The following is a 6234-nucleotide window of genomic DNA, read 5'->3' on the forward strand; positions in this document are numbered from 1 at the left end:
GCTTGCAGGCTCACTACCTGGTCCCTGAAGGGAGTGGTAGGAACCTTGGGCACATAGCCAGGCCGGGGTCTTAGTACCACATGGCTATCACCCGGCCCGAACTGTAGGCACGATTCGTCGACCGAAAATGACTGCAGGTCCCCTACCCTCTTGACGGAGGCCAATGCCACCAGCAGCAAAGTCTTCATAGACAGAATCTTTAAGTCTGCTGACAGCAAAGGCTCAAAGGGAGCAATCTGAAGTGCTCTGAGCACCAGAGTAAGGTCCCAAGAGGGTATGGAGGGGGACGAGGAGGATTTAACCGTCTCGCCCCCTAAGGAACCTGACGACCAGGTCGTGCTGACCAACAGATTTGCCATCTATGTGGTCGTGGTAAGCGGAGATAGCAGCAGAATGGACTTTGAGGGTGGAGGGGGACAGCCTACGCTCCAACCCCTGCTGCAAGAAGGAAAGCACGACACCGATCGAGCATCTTCGGGGTCTTCCCGGCGAGAAGAGCACCACTCGACGAACAGGTTCCACTTCGAGGCGTAAGCACGTCTCGTAGACAGTGCGCGAGCCGAAGTGATGGTGTTAAGTACCTCGGGGGTAAGTCACCTAGAACCTCCGCGTCCCGTCCAGGGACCAGACATGGAGTTTCCAGAGGTCTGGACGCGGGTGCCAAAGAGTGCCCCGTCTCTGAGAAAGAAGGTCGTTCCTCAGAGGAATGGGCCAGGGAGGGGCTGTCGCGAGGAGTGAGAGTTCTGGGAACCAGGTCCGGTTGGGCCAGTAAGGCGCAATCAGCAAGACCTGCTCCTCGTCCTCCCTGACTTTGCACAGAGTCTGTGCAAGTAGGCTCACTGGGGGAAACGCATATTTGCGCAGGCCCCGGGGCCAGCTGTGTGCCAGTGCGTCTGTCCCGAGTGTTCCCCCGGTCAGAGAGTAAAACAACTGGCAGTGGGAGGTTTCTGGTGAGGCAAACAGGTCTACCTGAGCCTCTCCGAACTCTCTCCAGATCAGCTGAACCACCTGGGGGTGGAGTCGCCATTCTCCTGGCAGCGCAGCTCGTGATAGCTCGTCGGCCACACGGTTGAGCACACCGGGGACATGAATGGCGCGAAGCGACCTCAGAAACTTCCGACTCCACAGGAGGAGATGGCGGGCGAGTTGCGACATGCGACGGGAGCGTAGACCACCTTGATGGTTGATGTACGCAACGGTCGCAGTGTTGTCCGTACGGACCAGTACATGCTTGCCCCGTAGCAGGCCTTTGAGGCGGCTCAGAGCAAGGCGTACTGCCAGCAACTCGAGGCAGTTGATGTGCCAATGCAGATGGGGTCCCGTCCAAACCCCTGACACTGCATGCCCGTTGTACGTGGCACCCCAGCCGGTGGCAGAAGCATCTGTGAACACCACAGCATGCCGGGACACCTGTTCTAAGGGCACTCCTGCCCGAAGAAACAAGGGGTCCGACCACGGACTGAAGGTTCGGCGGCACTCCTGAGTGATTGACACCCGGAACGTGCCACGCTGCCACGCCCATCTCGGGACTCGGCCGTGAAGCCAGTGCTGAAGCGGTCTCATATGAAGCAGACCGAGCGGTGTTACAGCCGCAGCAGCCGCCATATGCCCCAGGAGCCTCTGAAAGAATTTCAGTGGGACCGCTGTCCTGCCGTTGAACGTATTCAGGCAGTTCAACACTGACCGAGCACGTTCCTCTGTGAGGCGTGCTATCTGCTCGACCGAATCCAACTCCATACCGAGAAAAGAGATCCTCTGCACCGGGGCGAGTTTGCTCTTTTCCCAGTTGACCTGAAGCCCCAACTGGCTGAGGTGTCTGAGCACCAAATCCCTGTGTTCGCACAACTGATCCCGGGACTGTGCTAAAATGAGCCAGTCGTCGAGATAGTTGAGAATGCGAACACCCTGTTCTCTCATGGGAACAAGGGCTCCCTCCACGACCTTCGTGAAGACGCGGGGAGACAGGGCCAGCCCGAAGGGTAGGACTCTGTACTGATATGCCCGACCTTCGAACGCGAACCGCAGGAAAGGCCTGTGTCGCGGAAGGATCGAGACATGAAAGTACGCGTCCTTCAGGTCGATCGCTGCAAACCAATCCCGGGGACGGACGCATTCGAAAATGCGTTTCTGTGTGAGCATCTTGAACGGTAGCTTGTGAAGGCTCCGATTCAAGACGCGCAGATCCAGGATCGGTCGTAACCCGCCGCTTTTCTTGGGTACAATGAAGTAGGGACTGTAGAACCCTGACCTCATATCGGCTGGAGGGACCGGCTGTATCGCATCCTTCGCCAGTAGGACTGCGATCTCCGCACGCAAGACAGGGGCATCGACATCTTTCACTACAGTGAAGTGGACACCCCTGAACCTGGGGGGACGCCGGGCGAACTGAATCGCATAGCCGAGCCTGATGGTCCGAATGAGCCAGCGGGACGGACTGGTGAGCGCTAACCAGGCCCCCAGAGACCGTACCAGCGGGACCAGAGGAACCACAGGCGCACCCGCAGCGGGGCAGCGAGGTGGAACGCAGGGACGCGGCCCGGGGGCTCTCTCTGCGAGGCGGCCCGACGCGGCGTCACAGTGTGCTGTGCAACACTTACCTGCTTCCACGGGTGGACAGAGGGAGCAGTCGAGGCTTTGACTGCCTGCTGCTCGCTGCTGTCCGCTGGCGAGAGAAGAGGGGGATGAGAGTGGTGAGGTTCTTGCCCTCCCACTGCTCTCCGAGCCCTCTTCGGACCCGGAGATAGAGGAAACTGCTCTTTTATTGAGAATTTGGGTACCGCTGGCTGTTGGGCCAGCGGCGGAACAAAAACAAAAGGAAACAAAAGATTTTCCACCCGGCCCTCCTCCGGGGGAAGGAGCGGTGCGGTCACCACCTCCTGTAGAGCAGTCCTCTCCATCTCCGGGTCGCCCGTCCTAGGGCCGCTTGGACTTGGCCTTGCCACCCTTCTTCTTGGGGGGTGGCGGGACGGGCTGGGCCCCCCGACCGCGACCGGCTCCACGGCGCCGCTTAGCCGGAGGCTGCTGCTGCTGGGGCGCGGGAGCGGGGGCGGCCGCAGGGGGGCGCCCTCGGCGACGAGCAGTCTGAGGTGCTGCGGGCGGTGGTGGAGCAGCAGCTGACCGCCTCGGCAGGATATGACTGATGGCCTCAGACTGCTTTTGTACAGTCGAGAACTGTTGGGCAAAGTTCTCGACCGCGTCGCCGAAGAGGCCGGTCTGGGACACGGGGGAATTAAGAAACCTGACCTTGTCGGTATCCCTCATGTCCGCGAGACACAGCCAGAGATGGCGCTCCTGGACCACAAGTGTGGACATCGCACGACCCACTGACCGCGCCGTAACCTTCGTCGCACGAAGCGCGAGGTCCGTCGCGGCACGAAGTTCCTGAAGAACTTGTGGGTCATGACCACCCTCGTGCAGATCCCTCAGTGCCTTGGCCTGATGGACCTGCAACAACGCCATAGCGTGTAGGGCAGAGGCAGCTTCCCCACAGGCCTGGTAAGCCTTGCCGGTAAGATCCGACGAGTGCTTACAGGCCCGGGAAGGGAGAGACGGCTCCCCCGCCAGGTGGAGTTAGGGCACAGTTGCATAGCAACGGCCCGTTCCACAGGGGGTATGCGCGTATAACCCTTCGCTGCCCCGCCGTCAAGGGTGGTGAGGGAGGAGGACCCACCGACACGGTTTCGGGCAGTAAAAGGTGCCGTCCACGTGCCAGTGAGCTCTTCATGCACCTCCGGGAAGAAAGGCACTGGGGTGGGGGCTGAGAACCAGCCCTTGCCACCCCAAGATACCAATCGTCCAACCTCGAGGGCTCGGGACACGGTGGAGGATTCCACACGAGCCCGACCCTGTTGGCGGCCCGGGAAAGCATAGCCATCATTTCCGGGTCTGAATCGGGCACAGTTGTCACTCCCGAGGGAGGCAGCTGCGCCGAATCGTCATCCGCGGAAGTATCAGGCTCACCCTCCGATGCAGCGATCGACATCCGGTCATCCTGGGGAGCTCCGAAGGATACGGATGGTACACACCTCTGGGGTGGTCCACCACGCTCCCCGGCAGCTCTACTGGCTGCGGAGTGCAGGAGGGATGAGGGTTCCTAGGGGGTTGGTTCCCCGAAGGAAGCGCGCTCACCGTGATCCTCAGGTCACCAGTGCCGCTGCCCGAAGCAACCCTCTGAGGAGGATTGGAACGAGGCAACGGCACCGGGACTCCGCCCCTTTGCAGGAACTGGAGTCTAGACCGCAACTCCGCGACGGTCATCATCCCACAATGGGTACATGACTCGTCCACAAACGCCGCCTCAGCGTGCCTTAAGCCCAAGCACGCGATACAGCGTTGGTGACCATCCCGGGGCGCCAGGTAACGACCGCATCCAGCAGCACACAAGTAGAACGACATCTTTAAAAAGACGCGAACTACTCGTGTAAGCTCTTTCAAGGACTGACTCTTTTAGGTGCTGAAGCACGCAGGGGAATAGCCGCTGCAGCACAGACAGGGAATGTGCAGCCTGTCGTGTGCACTCTCTTTGCAGACGCTGCTCTTACCAGCTGTGAGAACAGCTTTTTAGCGCTCTTAAAGCGCACCGTCACCAGCCGTGAAAACGGCCTTCACGCTGATACACAGCTTAATTTGCTCAAATAAAAAAGGCAAAACACAAAGCAAAGAAGAAAAAATCGGCCCCGCTGCTGTGCTGTTCCTCCTGCACCGGACGAGAAGAGCAGTCAGAGAGAGAGCTGGCTCGTTGAAGTCCGTTCTTCAAACACTCGCTCGTAGAAACCACCGTGTTTGCAGTAGTTCGGCTCCGAAGCGAAAAGCTGAAGATGCAACGCACCTGCTGCTCATTATATACCCGCGCTGCGAGGTGAGCAGCTGATGCAGATGATTGCATGCCAATGTGCATTGGCTCGTTTAGTTACACTCGAAGTAGATTGGCTTCTCTGGCGAGATTCCTATTCGTCGGTCTGTCCGACGTACGTCGAACGTGACCGACTGAATGGGAACATGAGGCTCTGTAACACTAATAACACAGTTATATTTTTCAGAATGATATTAAAGTCATTGAGTGATTATTGACAGGACAGTGTGTGAAACTCTGTGTGACGACTTCTCCAAAAGATAACCAGAGTCAACTATAGAAAATGAGATTAAATAAAGGAACACAAATCCTGTTACTGACAAATATGACAAAGATTGGTTAGTGTGAATGATGCCTCGATCCAAAAAGCTTTAAACATTTACATTAACTAACATTAACAAAGACTAATAAAATATATTGTTCATTGTTTGTTCATGTTAATAAATGCATTAACTAATGTTAACAAATCAAACCTTATTGTAGTGTTACAAAGACATTTCAACAAATGAAAGAACTGAAGGTATTTAAAAATTAAACAGAAGTATAATTGTAATATATAATAGTAATAAATAGGAAATGTATGATCCACACTGAGATCTGATCTCACCATCATTGAGTCTGTCTGTGATTACATGAAGAATCAGAAAAGAAAAAAGAAAAAAACGACACAGACTAAATCCACAAGAACAGTGGCAACATCTCCAAGACACTTGAAGAAACCTTCCTGAAAAGATACAGTTCTGCAGTTCAGTAAAAATGCTATAAAGTGAGGATGCTTTCAAAAAATAATGTCATAAATAGATTTTATTTGTTAATTCAATTCTATCCACTCAATCAAATCAATATTTGGTGTGAACACTCTTTGTGTTTAAAACAGTTTTTGTCCTGTACACTTGCAGTTTTTCAGGCAGATTTGACTGTGGGGTTTTAGTGAGCATCAGCTGAAGGAAATTAAAGGTAGATTACTGTACTTATCTTCATGACTGTGACCAGTATGTACAAGCTTGACAAATGATGAAAATAAAATGATTATTAAAAATAAAAGCTGAACATTAGTTTACAAATAATATGTTACTGTCTTTAGTTATTATTTTGGAATAAATGTAAAACTGCATAAAACACTAACTTTATTAAATGAGTACTTGGTTTTAATAAATAAAACATTACATAGTGTAAAAATACAAAATATAATTGTATTTGGACTCTTTTATGTAATATTTATGATGCACAAGCTATGAAAACCCCTTCTAATGTACAACATGGGTAAAAAATGACCCGTATTCATTTCCTATGTAATTTCAATCATAGTTGAGTGTTTCTTTGTTGAATCTTTCAAAGAAATGTATTTTATCATGCATTTATTGGTATTCCTTAAATATCTT

Source organism: Chanodichthys erythropterus, chromosome 17 (genome assembly GCF_024489055.1).
Source record: "Chanodichthys erythropterus isolate Z2021 chromosome 17, ASM2448905v1, whole genome shotgun sequence".
Lineage (NCBI taxonomy): Eukaryota > Metazoa > Chordata > Actinopteri > Cypriniformes > Xenocyprididae > Chanodichthys > Chanodichthys erythropterus.